General features: G+C 50.8%; 1 protein-coding gene across 2 annotated transcripts in view; it reads right to left on the bottom strand.

Moving 5' to 3' along the window:
• PPP2R2C (protein phosphatase 2 regulatory subunit Bgamma) overlaps positions 1-14,800 on the bottom strand; it is a 167,049-nt gene that overhangs the window by 34,031 nt on the left and 118,218 nt on the right. The window lies entirely within an intron of this gene.

Genomic DNA, 14,800 nt, shown 5'->3' with positions numbered 1-14,800 from the left:
GAGCATCCCAGGGAGAGCTGTCCCCCCGCCCGAGGGGACTCAGGTCATCATGACTGTTGCTTTCGTCAATGAATGGAGGACAGAAGTGACAAGTGACACATATCACTTCCAGGCCGAAGCTCCGAGAGCCAGCACGTGCTGTGCCGTGAGCCTCAGGTCACCTGCGGTGGGCTTGTAGCATGAGGGGGCTGCTGTCATTTCTGAGACTTTCTGATTGTTACTTCAGGGTCACCTGACCCCCTTGATTGAATCAGCATCCAAATTCGCTCTCCTTTCCAGATGTCCTAGATGTTCTAAAACTGAGCTTGACAGAGAAGGAGCAGAGATATGATGTCTGAAGTCTCTGGCTCATGGAGAAAGTTTATGAACCACTTTCTAGCCTGGGAGGCTGTGGACGCTGGTGGCCAGAGGGAAGGCAGTGTAGTATGTTGAAGTCTCCTCTCCCAGGTTCCCAGATCCTGGCCCCAGACTCACACAGGGGCCAAGACCAAGCAAAGGAGTGTGGCCTTTCGCCTGATCACAGAGTCCCTGCTCCCTGCTTTCTGTTTCCCATGACCCACCTCTCTAACAGCCCTCTGACAGCCTCATGACAACCATGTTCAGCTTTGGCCAGCCTCCTGAGGACACTCACTAGAACTTTGATCAAGGCCATGATGGCTTGAGTCCACAGGGCTTGATCAGGTCTGCAGGCTCTACAGTGAATATGCCTGAACCAGTGCTACCTAGAGCTGACTGAGGGGGAACCCACATGGACCGGGGCCCTGTGGGCTGAAGAGGTGGAGTCCCTGATGCCTGGGTCCCACCAACAGTCCTGAAGCACGGCTCTTATGACTCATGCGTCATTCTGGGAATCGCTTGTTGTTTCAAACAAAGGCCTGGATGCAGTGGGTGCCAGGGAAAGATGATGTGAAGCACAGGACCCGTTTCCACATGATGCTGGTGGAGGAAGACAAGAACATGGTCACGGCCAACCTGTGCTTCTGAATCCTAGGGGCCATACCCACCCCCGCCACCTCGGACAGCACAGTGTCCTTCAGGGCATGGCCATCCAGTTGGGTCCACCATCACCTGGTCTCAGGACGGCTTCTCCACCACCTCTGGCTCTGCTCGAGGACAAGGCTCTCCCTGTGGGTGTCCAGCTCCTTGCTGGCCATCGGGTGTGTGAGGGGCGAATGACTGAGTAGGTCTGTCCCTGCTAAATCTGTGTGGTCACATCACTGAGCAGGCACCTGGAGATGGACTCCTGACTAGGGAAGTAGGTGAGGAGAAGCCTCTGTGTGTATACTTAGTCACTCAGTCGTGTCCGACTCTGTGACCCCGTGGACTGTAGCCCACCAGGCTCCTCTGTCCATGGGATTCTCCAGGCAGGAATACTGGAGAGGTTTGCCATTTTCCTCCTCCAGGGGATCTTCCCAACCCAGGGATTGAACCTGCATCTCTTTTGTCTCCTGCACTGAACGTGGATCCTTTACCACTGTGCCACCTGGGAAGCCCTGGGGAGGCCTCTATAGCTCAGTAATTAACGTCCCAAACAGACACCCCAAACACTCCTTTGGGACTCCCACCCGAGTGGCCACATGCCTGTGGACTTTGAGACACTTGACCATACACGGTGGCCTTGACATTGGCAAGACCAGTGTTGGGTTGGAAGTTGGGGGTCTTGGACCAGGTGTCTGGGGTCTTGGCTCTCTCTAGAATGTTCAGTTCCATATGCAATAATCATTTCCATCCGTAAACCTTGTTTTCCCCTATTTGCAAAATGAGGGGTTGAGTATGACCCTGGAACACCATTTCTTTTTGAGGATTAACCCCCAAGGTGCTGCCCCCAGGCCCATTTTGGAATCAGCTGCAAGAATCCCAGGTGTAGGCAGAGCTTCTTCCATGGCAGGACTGACCTCTCTTGGGAAGATGTATAATTAGACTCATTTACGAGCCCCCTCCCCCTGGCAAAGCTGGATGAATTATTCATGTTCTGTTTTTCCATTTAATTGTACTCCAAGTGTCTGATGGCTTTTGTTTCACTTTCAATCACACTTTGGCAGCTAAGAATGATTTTTCCCTACAAGGGAAGTTTGTCAGACACAGGTAGGTGGAGAGAGGAGCAGGTCACGCAGAGAGGATAAGGGCAGAAGGTAGACTAGTTCTGGTCCCCACCCTTTGGCTGAGTGCAAGGTAATTTTCTCCAGTGCAGGAAGTTGAATGGTTCCCCTCCCCACCAATACATATCCATGTCCTAACCCCCAGAGATTGTGAATGTGAAATTATTTGGAAAAAGGGGTTTTGTACACATGATCAAGTTCAGGATCTCAAAATGCGGGGTGGGGGATCTTCCTAGATTACCTGGGTGGGCCCTAAATCTGATCACAAGTTCCTTATAAGAGGCACAGAAGGAGAAGCAGACACACCCAGAGGAGAAGGCCATCTCAGAGGCAGACGAAGGAGCAATGCCTGGGGCTACAGGAGCTGGGAGAAGCATGGAAGGACACTCCCCAGGAGCCCTCAGAGGAACACAGCCCTGACAACACCTTAATTTTGCAAACTTCAGACCTCTGGAACTGTGAGCCAATAGATTTTTATTGTTTTGAACCAAATGGTATGTGAAAAGTTATACCATCTATAGGAAACTCAGACACCCAGGTTGCTTCCCGGAAGCTGGGAAATAAAGTCTTGGGCTTCATGCCGGGATCATAGACATCTTCCTCGACATCCATTCCAGACTGCTTCTTTCCCTGCAGGTCCCTATTGTAGCAGCTCCAGCCCTGAAATGCTGAGCCAGAAATCAGGGCAGCTTTGGAATCCCCTGCTGCATTCCTTCCTTAATCACCTCCAGCCTGCCTCCATGTCCGGGCTCCTCCATTTGGAGGTCCCTCTGTTCTGGCCCTCAGCCCAGGCTGCCTCTGCCTCAGGGGGGCTCCCTGCCCCTGATCAGCGCCCCAACCTCAGCCAGAGTACAGCAACAGAATTGAGCTCCAGAATCTACAATATGCAATATGCTGTGACTTGGGAGACAGAGGAATGGGGTGAGAACAACCTGACAACCTGGGGCTGAATCCAGGCTCTCTCTGCTTGCTAGCTGTGTGTGCAAGTTTCTAGACCTCTCTGTGCTTCAGTTTCCCCAAGTTCAAAATGACAATGGCATACCTTACCCCTGTCTTCTGTCCATGAGATTCCCCAGGCAAGGAGACTGGAGTGGGTTGCCATTTCCTTCTTCAGGGGATCTTCCCGACCTAGGGATTGACCCTTCTCCTGCATTGCAGGCAGATTCTTTATTGACTGAGCCACCAGGAAAACCATCACCACCACACCTTACCTCCTAGGGTAGTGTGTGTGCTTAGTCATTCAGTCATGTCTGACTCTCTGTGGTCCCATGGACTGTAGTCTGCCAGGCTCCTCTGTGCATGGAATTTTCCAGGCGAGAATACTGGAGTGGGTTGCCATTTCCTACTCCAGGGGATCTTCCTGACTCAGGGATTGAACCCACGTCTCCTGCATTGGCAGGTGGATTCTTTACCACTGAGCCACCACGGAAGCCAATTATTCAGTTACAAGGTTTCTTATGATAAATCATTGTCTCTCCTTGTAAATCCTCAGTCCGCCTCCTATAATTAAGATGATGCATGTGATGACGTGCTGAGGACAGGGCCTGTTGTGGAGAAGGTGGTTTGTAAGTGAACTAGTAAGAAGGAACATGCCCTAACACTGCAGGCAAGTGTGGAACTGGCTGCTAGGGAGCCTGGATTCCACGCTCAAATCTGCCTTTAATCCATGTGGAGACTCCCTTGGGCCAGTCACACAGCTTCTCTGGACCAGTGTGGGCGGAGGCTCCAGGAGCAGAAGAGGAAAGGCCCAGCCGTGGGAGTGTGGGCGGGTGGGCAGGAGGGGGCCTGCGAAGTTGGTACTGCTGCTAGCAGCTGCCTGGCTCCAGCCCCTTTTCCTTCGGTGCTTGTGTGAACAAGCACAAGTCAACCCTCCACACCACAGTCAGCAGACAATTTCTGTAAAGGGCCAGAAAGGAAATATTTCAGGCTCAGCAGGCCACAAGATCTCCTTCTGCTACCCAACTCTGCTTCTGTGATGCAAAAACAGCCACAGATAATATGTAAATGAATGGGCATGGCAGTGTTCCCATCAAGCTTTATAAAATTCTTGAGCCCACCTCTCCTTGCTGGGCTACTCTTTGCTGACCCTGGGGTTCAGAAGAGGAGTTGCAATCTTGCTGTTGTAACAGAAGCCTCTCTTTACTGCCAGTCTGTAAAATGCCTGGAGGTCAGTAAAGCTCAGAAACAAGGGTTTATTCCATCCCAGAGTGAAGTCTGTGTTTCTTCTTGCCAAGGACACAGGAATGTAATTCAGCTGGGTCTTCTGCAGAGTCATCAAGTTTGAGGGGATTTTTATAGAAACGCCTTCATCTCCTGCTGCCAAGGGCATCTTCTGATGTCCTGAAACCCGCGGCTGGACACAGGCACCTGGCACCTTGGCCGATCATTGGTCTGAAGCCACACCACTGTGTGGGATCTCACTTGGAGGGTCCTGAAACATCGGAGAGAAGGTGGCTGCACTTCTGTGGCCCTCGATTCTCTGAGCTGCAGCTCTTTCAACCTCGGTCTCCCTTCCCCATCCCAGGATCACAGGCACAAGCTCTGTCACTCATTCCCCGGGCAGATCTCCACTCACCATAAAATGAGTCTGGCACATGAAATGAATAAATGTCATGGGTTCGTTTCAGGGAGGAGCTCCAATGAGAAACGGGTATGGAAAGCACTCCACGGACACCCAGGAATCACACGAGTATCAACTAATGTCGTGACGGGCTTGAGTGGCTATGCTGTGACAAGTGACTCTGAAGATACAGCAAGTAACTAAGCCTGGAGACACTATCAGACACTTGGAGAGTTGGTGAGGGCAGCCCCCTGCAGGCCTGGCACCTGGGCATCCCTGCAGAAAGGGACCACCCACCCTCCAATCCCATGAAGGAGGAGAGGGAAGCAAGGGCAGGGAGGTGACTGGCCCAGGGCCAGAGGCAGAAGCAGAGCAAGGATGAACCTTGGCTTCCTAACGTCCAGCCTTCTTAACTGTTGCTCCCACTGTCCGCTCTGTTCCAGAGTGATTGTACCTCCACTTACCATGGAGTTCTGCCATGGGGCCAACACCCCCAAAGACCCTGCTGTTGGGGCTTGCTGGACTGGCTCTGTCCTGGGCAAGCTGGATGTTGAGAGTGGGCAAGGGCTCCATGATGAGAAGGATGCAGCTTTGGGCTCCACTGACTGAACACAGCAAAGCGTGGTTTATCCAGATGTCCTCGTAGGAGCACGCTCTTAGGAAGGGGAGGCTGTTACCATGGTGACCAAGCAGGAGTAAGGATGGAGGCAGCTCTGCCAAAGGTCACACAACAAAAGACCTCCCACACACGCTCCCCAAGGACGCTGGTATGGAGGGGCCTGGAAGGCCTCCTGCATGTGGAGGCAGTTTCACTGGGGCATGGCCAGCAAAGCTGCTTTTTTTCAGCAAATTTTCTCCAAAAGATGACCTGGCTACAAGAATGAGGTATGGGCACTCCACTAACCGAGCAAGATTCTATAGGAGGTTTCTGGCGACCTGTGTCTCTTTATCAGTTTGCTTGGGTCACCACAGTAAAATGGCACAATTGGGTGACTTAAACAATAGAAAATTATTCTCATGGTGTGGAGGCTGGAAGTCCAAGATTAAGGTGTTGGCAGGGTTGGTTCCTTCTGAGGCCTCTGTCCTGGGCTTGCAGATCTTCTCCCTGTGTCCTCATGTGATCATCCCCTCTGGGTATGTCTGTGTGCCAGGCTCCTCCTCTTATAAATACACCAGTCACACTGGATTGGGACCCACCCTAGTGACCTCATTTTACCTTAACCACCTCTTTAAAGACCCATTTCCAGATATAGTCATATCCTGAGGCACTGGGGGGTAGAGCTTCAATATACAGCTTTTTTTTTGTTTTGGCGGGGGAGACAAAATTCAGCCCATAACAGCCTCCTTCTCTTCTCTGCTCAGAATCTTATGAACTATGATGGAGCAATCTCACTCTGAGAAAATGCTGGGGCCACACACGTCCATTAAAGAGGAGCCATTCTGAGTAACTGCTCACTGCGCAAGCTCACTGAAACCCTGGAGTATATTCTCTTTGTGATGAGTAGTTTGCGCACCTCTACCATGGGCCAGCTTATGTGATACCCAAATGCTTAGGCAAGAAAGCTCTGACTTCTGAGTCACAAAAACCAGGGCTGGACAGACCAGACCCCATTAAATAACAGCTGTGTGACCTCTGGAAAACTTCTCAGCCTCTCTGTGACCTGCTTGTTTGCAAAACTCTGTAGAATGAGTGGATACCATCTGCTTTGCATGGCTGTAGTGAAGAGTTTAAGGAGATGACATCTCCTTCATCAAGGAGATAAGGACCTAGCACATGGCTGGTACTTTGAGCAACAATTAAAGGTAGTTAAAATCAGTGGAGTTCTCTTCTTCTGAAACAGACATGAAATTAAGCGGGTTGCAAATGGTATAATGTTTGTTGCACCCTAGATGGACAGTGAGGGTTTGCACTGGATTACATGCCTGGGTTTGCATCCAACTCAGGGTTGGGAGGGGAAACCCACGGTGGGCACAGCTGGGATGCACACCTAGGTGGCTCCCTTCCATGGCATCGAGAAGGGGCAAACTAGATCCTGTCTTGACCTTTCAGGGCTCCTAGCCCAGCAGTGAAATGAGATGCTAGCCCCATGATGGATGCTTCAGGAGACACATAAAGGGCACCTGTGATGAGATTTGTAACAACGCCCTGAGCTGGTCTGGAGAGTCAGGGAAGGGTCCTCTGAGGCAAAGGCATTCAGCTGAGGCCAGAGTGTAAGTAGGAGTTATCCAGGCAGAGGGTCGGGCTGGCAGAAGTGTTCCAGGTGAGGGGGAAGTATAAGGGTGAGGAGTTGAGAGAGAGCAGGTTGCTTGAGCCCTAAGAGGGAGACAGAGGGGGTGGGTGGCAGGGTTCTAGCCTGGAGTCAAAGTGGAGGTTAATCAGGAGTGTGTTACACAAATGCCATGGAGGCCTTTCAGGAAGGGACAGGAAGCACGATAGAGTTGTATGTCCCACCACCCAGAGGACATGTTAGAAACATCATACAGCTGCCAAAGCCCATGCATCTGGTCACCCATGTAATGAATTAATCCCCACTCTGTCTTGCAACAGTGTGAAGAGCACCTTAGGATCTAAAACGAGAGCCTGAAACTACTGCATGGATGGAAATGGAAAGGCAATCTGAGTAACCAGGGCCAGGAGGGGCCACAGGGAAGTGCACTCACTTCTCAGAACTCATCTCCACAGCTGCGTAGTGGAATGACAGCACCACCTGCGTGAGCTGCCATGAGGATTAAGGGTAGCAAGTGCAGTGCGTTCAGCTCAGTGCCTGCAAGAAAAATGTGCAATAACACGGCTGTCATGGGGACTGTTAATATCATGACCGAGAAGCAGTGTGGCATGATGGTGACGTGCACAGTTCTGTGTTCAGATGCCCCAAGTCTGAATCCCACCCACTTGCCAGCTGGGTGACTCTGGGTAGATTGCCTAACTTTTCTGTGGCTTAGTTGTTCTTGTTCAGTGGCTAAGTCATGTCTGACTCTGCAACCCCATGGACTGTAGCCCACCAGGCTCCTCTGTCCATGGCAATTACCTCCCCTGTAAAGGGGGGATGTTAATCATGCCTACTCCACAGTGACGTGGGAGAATTAAGTAGGTGAATATGTGCACAGTGATTGAGCACTGCCTGGCACAGAGTAAGTCCTCAGTAAGAGGTGAAGGTGGTGTGCGGGGTGGTGAGGGTGATGATGAGAGGCAGCACGGGCTCCTATGGAGTCAGCACCATGGACAGTGTGCATGCACCATCCCCTGGCGTGGAAACTGACAAACCTGAGCCCCTAAAGCAGTGGTGCTGATAACAGTTTAACAGTGTGTTTTCTGGGTGGAAAGCCAACCTGGGGGATTCAGACTTGGGGCATTTCTGTGTGGACACACCCCACTTTCCTTTTCTGTGGCAGGGTGAGAAGAGGCAGCCTGTAAGGTTCTTAACAGTGGTCATGGGCCTATGTGGATCCTGCCTACAGCACATCAGGCTCTATATTCACCAGCCATTCTGCTATCACAGCCCCCAGCACAGGAGGCACACCCTATCAAATGGAAAAGAAAAGCGAGGCTCAGAAAGCCTGAGTGACAGGCAGTGTCACTGGGCAAGGGAGTGTCGAAGGCAGGGTTGAACCCCAGGTTTTAGGGTTTCGGCATGGGGAGGAGCCTTGGTCAGTCTCCTCTCTGGCTCTCTGTGCAGAGAACAAGCCCAGCCCACAGGTGGCTGGGTGCTGACTAAGAATTTGGATTTGCTTCACCATCCAGCCGAGCTTCAGCACCTGCTCCATACATGAGAATTAGAAATTTGTTCCAGGCTGTGGCTTGGTGTGGTGCCAGCTTCCACCATGAAAGATCGCTCAGGGGAGAGAAAAATCAATTGAACCATCTATACAAGTCTCTGGGTGCTAAAAATAAAGGTGGGGTCCACAGGCCTGTGCAATCTGTTACCTCTAAGATTTTCAGACTCAAGAAAAATCACCCAGCACTGCCTCAGAGCCTCAAAATGTTGGTATTAAAGGACATGAGAGGTTGATTAAACAGATGTGGTGATGGCACTGGGGAAAAGGGGCTTCAACTATTCCAGAAGATGCAGGGATTTTATGAAAAGCAGCCTTAAGTATTTGAGGAGCCTAAGGAGTGGTCTAAGGGGGCTTTAATGCCAGCCAACTGCCAGACCCCTTTATGCGAATGATCCCTTTATTCCTTACAAATATCCACATGATAAGAAAATTGGTCCATTTTGCAATAACTGAAATTGAATCTGAGCCCAATTCTGCCAGACTCCAGAGCCCAGCTGCTTCTCTTTAGTGTCTGGGGTCCCAGAGCCCTCATGCTGGAGCCCAGACGTACAAGGAGGCATCTACATCTGAAGACCTGTGAACTGTGGAAACTGGGAACTTCCTCCAAAATTACCACCTGCAACTATTCATAAGCCCCCACCATGTGCCAGGCCCTCCATGTGTGGGGACACAGAGAGGCCTCAGTCCGGGTTCCTCATCACAGCGGTTTCATCAGAAAACTGACGAGATGTTCCTACTAACAGGTGACAAAATCCCAGTGTGACCCGGGAGTGTGGGCCCAGAGGGGCTCGGAGCAGCCTGAGAGGGGCCCAGAGTGGACAGAGGAGAAGTGACCGGGCAAAGGGGGCTGTGAGTGATGCTTGTGGGCAAACAGGAGCCAACCAGGTGACTGGAAGGAGAAAGGATGATCCAGGGAAGGCTGAGCACTGCCCTCATCCACCAGCATGAGGGGAAACCCAATGACCCAGGTGTGGGGAAGCCTGATACACGAGACCAGGGGAGGTGAGTGAGGGGTGGAGGGCGGGTGAGGGTAACCAAGAGCTGCAGCTCTCTGTGGAGGGATTTGGACATTCTCCAGAAGCTGATGGCTTTACCACGAGATGGCTTTGCCACTGAGAGCTTTACCAAGAGGACTGATGTGGTCAGACCAGAGGTGGTGATGAACCATTCTCCCAGCTTCTGTGGAGGGCTGACTGCTGAGCAAAGCAGGCAAGGTGGAATTCAGGCAACAGTCCAGGAAGGAAGGGTGCAGCCTGAGCTGAGCCTTGGCCAGGGTGAGGAGGGCAGGATTCCAGAGCCATCGGGGGAGGATGGAAAGGGCTTGGCATTTCTTTCCATGTTGTGGGTGAAAGAGGGCAAGGAGGCTGGGGACTTGCTGACAGACGAAGGCACAGCACCTGTTTGTGCCTGGCACATGGTGGAGGCTCAGGAAGTACCAGTCTCCCCTCCTCTGTTCAGAGCAGCCAATTCTAGAATTATAAGAGGAAAGGTCCTCTGAATCCACTCTATCACTATTCTTACTGGTCAAAATAATGCCCACTTTTTCTTCTTTATTAAAAAGATTTCCTTTTCTCTTAAAACCTTTGCTGAAAATCAATTCTACCCAAGTAGAAAGTGTTACGACCCAGACTCCCAGTGCAGGAGACATGAGATGTGGGTTCGATCTCAAGGTCAGGAAGATCCCCTGGAGGAGGAAATAGCAACCCCCTCCAGTATTCTGGCTTGGAGAATCCCATGGACAGAGGAGCCTGGCAGGGTATAGTCCATGGGGTCACAAACAGTCAGATGTGACTGAAGTGCCTTAGCACGTGTGCACAGAAAGTGTTACTGTTTGGACACAAGGAGATGGAAACACAGCAGAAAGCTCCCAGGGGCCTGGGGGACTGAACAGCAGCACCAGAGCAAATCAAGACACTGAAGAGTAAGAGTTAAAGGAATGTGAGCCCCCAGGTCCCGAGTCCACCAGGAAGTACTTGCTCAAAAGGTATTTCAAAATTCAGAGCAATTCCCCAGCTCAGCGTGGAGTCACATCAGCTTTTCTGGCCTCCTCCTAGGTTGGAAATGAAACGCCTTTTCTAATTACCCAGCTACTATCAGACTCGTCATCACACCTACAAGCCACAGTTCTGACACCTTTCTTGCCAGGGGGAGGCTGGATGCCATGGGACGGTGCCAGGCCTCTCTGCTCTGGGTCCCTGTGTCTTGTCACTCTGGTAGCGAAGCAGCAGCAGGCCATGGGGAGTGCCTCATGCAACCCGGGTCCCTGATGAGCTGATCTAATCAAGGGACGTCTCCACAGCCACCACATGCCCTGGAGATTCCACTCAGCCCCTTCTGTCTGCCTAATTGGTATTTAGGTCCTACAGACAAGGGTTGCTGTGAGCCCGGCCCTGGCATCACCAGCATGCTATAATGCTCATACTCCCCTACGGGCCAAAACACTTGTGTATTTGGATCAACTAACAATTCATTTTCACAAAATTAGGGTCTATACACAGGTCTAACAGAGTCACATAGCAGGATCTGCAGGCAAGGAAGCCTCTCTGGGTGCCCATGGGGACTCCCCAATCTACTGATGCTCCAGCCCTCACTTCCTCTGCTGGCTGAGATTCTGGGACCAGTCACTATTTTTACTCCCTTGCATATACCATCAGCCCCATGTCTGCATCCTCATTTTGCAAACCCACCACCCTGGCTCCCTCTCCATCCCCTGGGCATCTGCAGACATGAAAGAAAATGGGGCTGGAGAAAAACTCACACGGCCATGCTCTCTGGTCCCTCTCATTCCTCATAGCACTTATCACCTGCTCATGTACTGGATATTTGCTTGTTTATTGTATTAATGGTTTATCAACATTAAATTATATGTCCATTCCAAGAGGACATGGATCTTTATCTCTCTAATTTAAGCAATGGGAACAGAGCCTAGCCTGTACCTTTATTTTGGGGGGCTCCAAAATCACAGCAGATTGCGGCTGCAGCCAGGAAATTAAAAGACCCTTGCTTCTTGGAAGAAAAGCTATGACAAACCTAGACAGCATATTAAAAAGCAGAGACATCACTTTGCCAACAACGGTCCGTCTAGTCAAAGCTACGGTTTTTCTAGTAGTCATGTATGGATGTTGGACCATAAAGAAGGCTGAGTGCTGAAGAATTGATGCTTTCAAACTGTGGTGCTGGAGAAGACTCTTGAGAGTCCTTTGGACTGTAAGGAGATCAAACCATCAATCCAAAAGGAAATAAACCCTGAATATTCACTGGAAGGACTGATGCTGAAGCTAAAGTTCCAATACTTTGACCACCTGATGGGAAGAGCCAAGTCATTGGAAAAGACCCTGATGCTAGGAAAGATTGAGGGCAGGAGGAGATGGGGACAAAAGAGGATGACATGGTTGGATGGCATCACTGACTCAGTGGACATAAATTTGAGCAAACTCCAGGAGCTGGTGAAGGACAGGGAAGCCTGGTGTGCTGCAGATTCATGGGGTCGCAAAGAGCCAGACACGACTGAGCGGCTGAACAACAACAACACAGGGCCTAGCACACAGTAGGGGCTCAATAAGTATACTAGTGAATGGCATGCTCTCCACTGAGTGGATATGGCACACGAAGCTGACAGTAATGACTGGCAGATTTGCCTGCAGTCCTGGGATGGATCAGTCCTCTTCTTAATAACAACTAACCTGTTCCAATGTCCTGTGGCCACCATGGTCTAAAAGACAGTTCTGATACAGGCCCATATCTACAAATATCATTTTAACTATCCATCTATCTCACGGCTTCCTGCCCATGGCCGCACTCTACCCTACCCAGGTCCGTGTCTCCCTGGTCTACTCAGTTACCTGGATTTCAGAATTATCTGCTAGAATCCAGTCCATCCACAACATACATCCACAGCCTGAGGGACCCCTCTGCAAGCTGACCAGTACTAATGCCCTGCTTGAAGTGAAAAGTGATGTGAAAGTCAGTCACTCAGTTGTGTCTGACTCTTTGCAACCCCATGGACTGTAGACCACCAGGTCCTCTATCCATGGGATTTCCCAGGCAAGAATACTGCAGTGGGTTACCATTCCCTTCTGCAGGGGATCTTTCTGACCCAGGGATCAAACCCAGGTCTCCTGCATTGCAGGTGGATTCTTTACCATCTGAGCCACCAGGGAAGCCCATTCCTCTCCTTAGGGTACATCAGTAGCTTCTTATCACCTGACAGCAGTTAGGAGGTAAACAGTTTTCAGAACACAGATCCAGATACCAAGCAAGGCTTTCAATTACTTTCCAGTCTTTTTACTGAATGAGGGAGAAGGTATCTATTTGTGCAATCATATCTCTAACACCTGAATCCCTTCTTCATCCCCAGGTCCGACAGAAAGAAGCAGCCTCGTCTAACACACATTTATAAAGTCTGCACATGTGACTATTTAACTCAAAGTGAGAAGGCAATGGCAACCCACTCCAGTACTCTTGCCTGGAAAATCCCATGGACAGAGGAGCCTGGTAGGCTGCAGTCCATGGGGTTGTGAAGGATTGGACACAACTGAAGTGACTTAGCAGCAGCAGCAGCATGAATTCTTTCAAACTAAATTAAATGAGAAATTCTGCTCCTCAGTCACCCTAGCCACGTTTTAGGTACTCCACAGGCACACGTGACTTGCAGCTACCATCCTACAAATGCAAATAGAGAATTTTTCCATCATCACGGAAAGATCTACCAGACAGGGTGGAGGATGGATTTTATTCCCCTTGTTTTGTTTTCATGGCATTTATCTCTATGACTCCCTCCTACTTATGTGTGTTGATACATTTTATTTCCATTTGTGGTAGTAAAATTAATGTTCCTTTCCAAATGCACTGATTTAGGTAAAATTAAAGCCACTTAATTTAAAGAAAATTAATAAAAATGAGAAAAATTAGAAAAGAAAATGAAATAATGCACCGTGTACAGACAGAGTCATAGTTGCAAAAGGGGTTTGCGAATGACCAATGTTTGGAGACGGTGGTCCCCAGGAGGATGTCCCCTACTCACACTGTCAACCAGGCCTGCTGCAGCTGTCCTGACCTCCCACTTTTCTGTTTCATCATGCGCACCCACAACCCCTCACCCACCCTGGAACCCTCAGCAGCCTCCTCAAGACACTGGAAGCATCCTAACCCTGCCCACTCCTCAGTCCTCCCTGGTAGCCCAGGAAGAGAGTGCAGACCTGAGTTACAAGCAAGGCTTGCATCTCTGATACCACCCAGGTCAGCGTTGTGTCCCTCCAGAGGTGCCCTAGAGGAAGAAACTGAGTTTCTTTCATTCGCCCTTGTGTCCCTGGACCTCAGCATGGGGCCTGGGACAGAAGAGGAATTGATGGTTAAATGAATGAAATGAAACATAACCCCTTACACAGCTGCAGGGCTTTGTAATTTTTAAAGAGCCTTGGCATTCACGGTCCTTACAACAGCGCAGGAAGATGGATCGGGCAGAGGTTACCATCCCCACCCTAGTCCTAGGATAAGGAAATCCGGGCTCTAGGAGGTGGGAGTCACTGTCCCAACACCACAGCCCGAGGGCACGGCAAAGAGCACTGGGCCAGGCCAAGGGACTCTGTCCCTGCTGGGGGATGGGGGGGGTGTCTTTCTGAGCATGCATTTCTTCATGTATAAAATAGGCTATGATATCACTGCCACTGCTTTGCAGCTTTTATGTCCACCATGAACACCAAGTGAGGCTGTGAATGACAAGCCACTTTGTAAACTGTAGAGTGCTGTGCAGAGAGCTGAGGATGGCCAGCTGCAGTCCTGTGAGTCCCACACCTGCCCCATTTGCAGACCTGGAGCTCCTGTGTGGCACCTCACCTTTTTCTGCTGGGAAGCAGGTCAGGCATGGCAGTGGCCTTCTGTCCAAGCCACCTATCTCAGGGGCCCCCAGTTCCTGGAACAGTGCCTGTTTTTCCTCAGGAGACCACCCCTTCCCACATTCAGACACCGTCCTGGGGTGGAGCTGACCCCTCCAGCACCAGGGAGGGGCCTGGCCAAGCAGAGCATTGCATCCCCAACAGTAATGGGTTCAGGGGTGTCCCTGAGGCCCAATCAGAGCCTGTGGGGTGCCAGCTGGGAGCTTGGTGGGACAGTTCAGGGACAGCCAGTCTCTTTTCTCCTGGACTTTATTCTGAGCATGCAAGGCCTGATGGGCTGGTGGTTCAGCTCACCACCACTGTGGAGGTCTACCCAGGTCTCCATCTCCTTCTCGGTCCCCTGTGAGTCCCCCAGATGATGGGGGTCACCCCTGGAGGAGGTGAAGGGTCAAAGGTAACCCTCAGCAGCCTCAGTTTTAAAGTTTTCATAAATAAACTCATCATGATTCCAAACCTGGGCCTCGCTCACA

This window comes from Bos indicus x Bos taurus, chromosome 6 (assembly GCF_003369695.1).
Source record: "Bos indicus x Bos taurus breed Angus x Brahman F1 hybrid chromosome 6, Bos_hybrid_MaternalHap_v2.0, whole genome shotgun sequence".
NCBI classification, from domain to species: domain Eukaryota; kingdom Metazoa; phylum Chordata; class Mammalia; order Artiodactyla; family Bovidae; genus Bos; species Bos indicus x Bos taurus.
The sequence above is the reverse complement of the archived record's forward strand: the minus strand, read 5'-3'. Positions and strand labels throughout refer to the sequence as shown.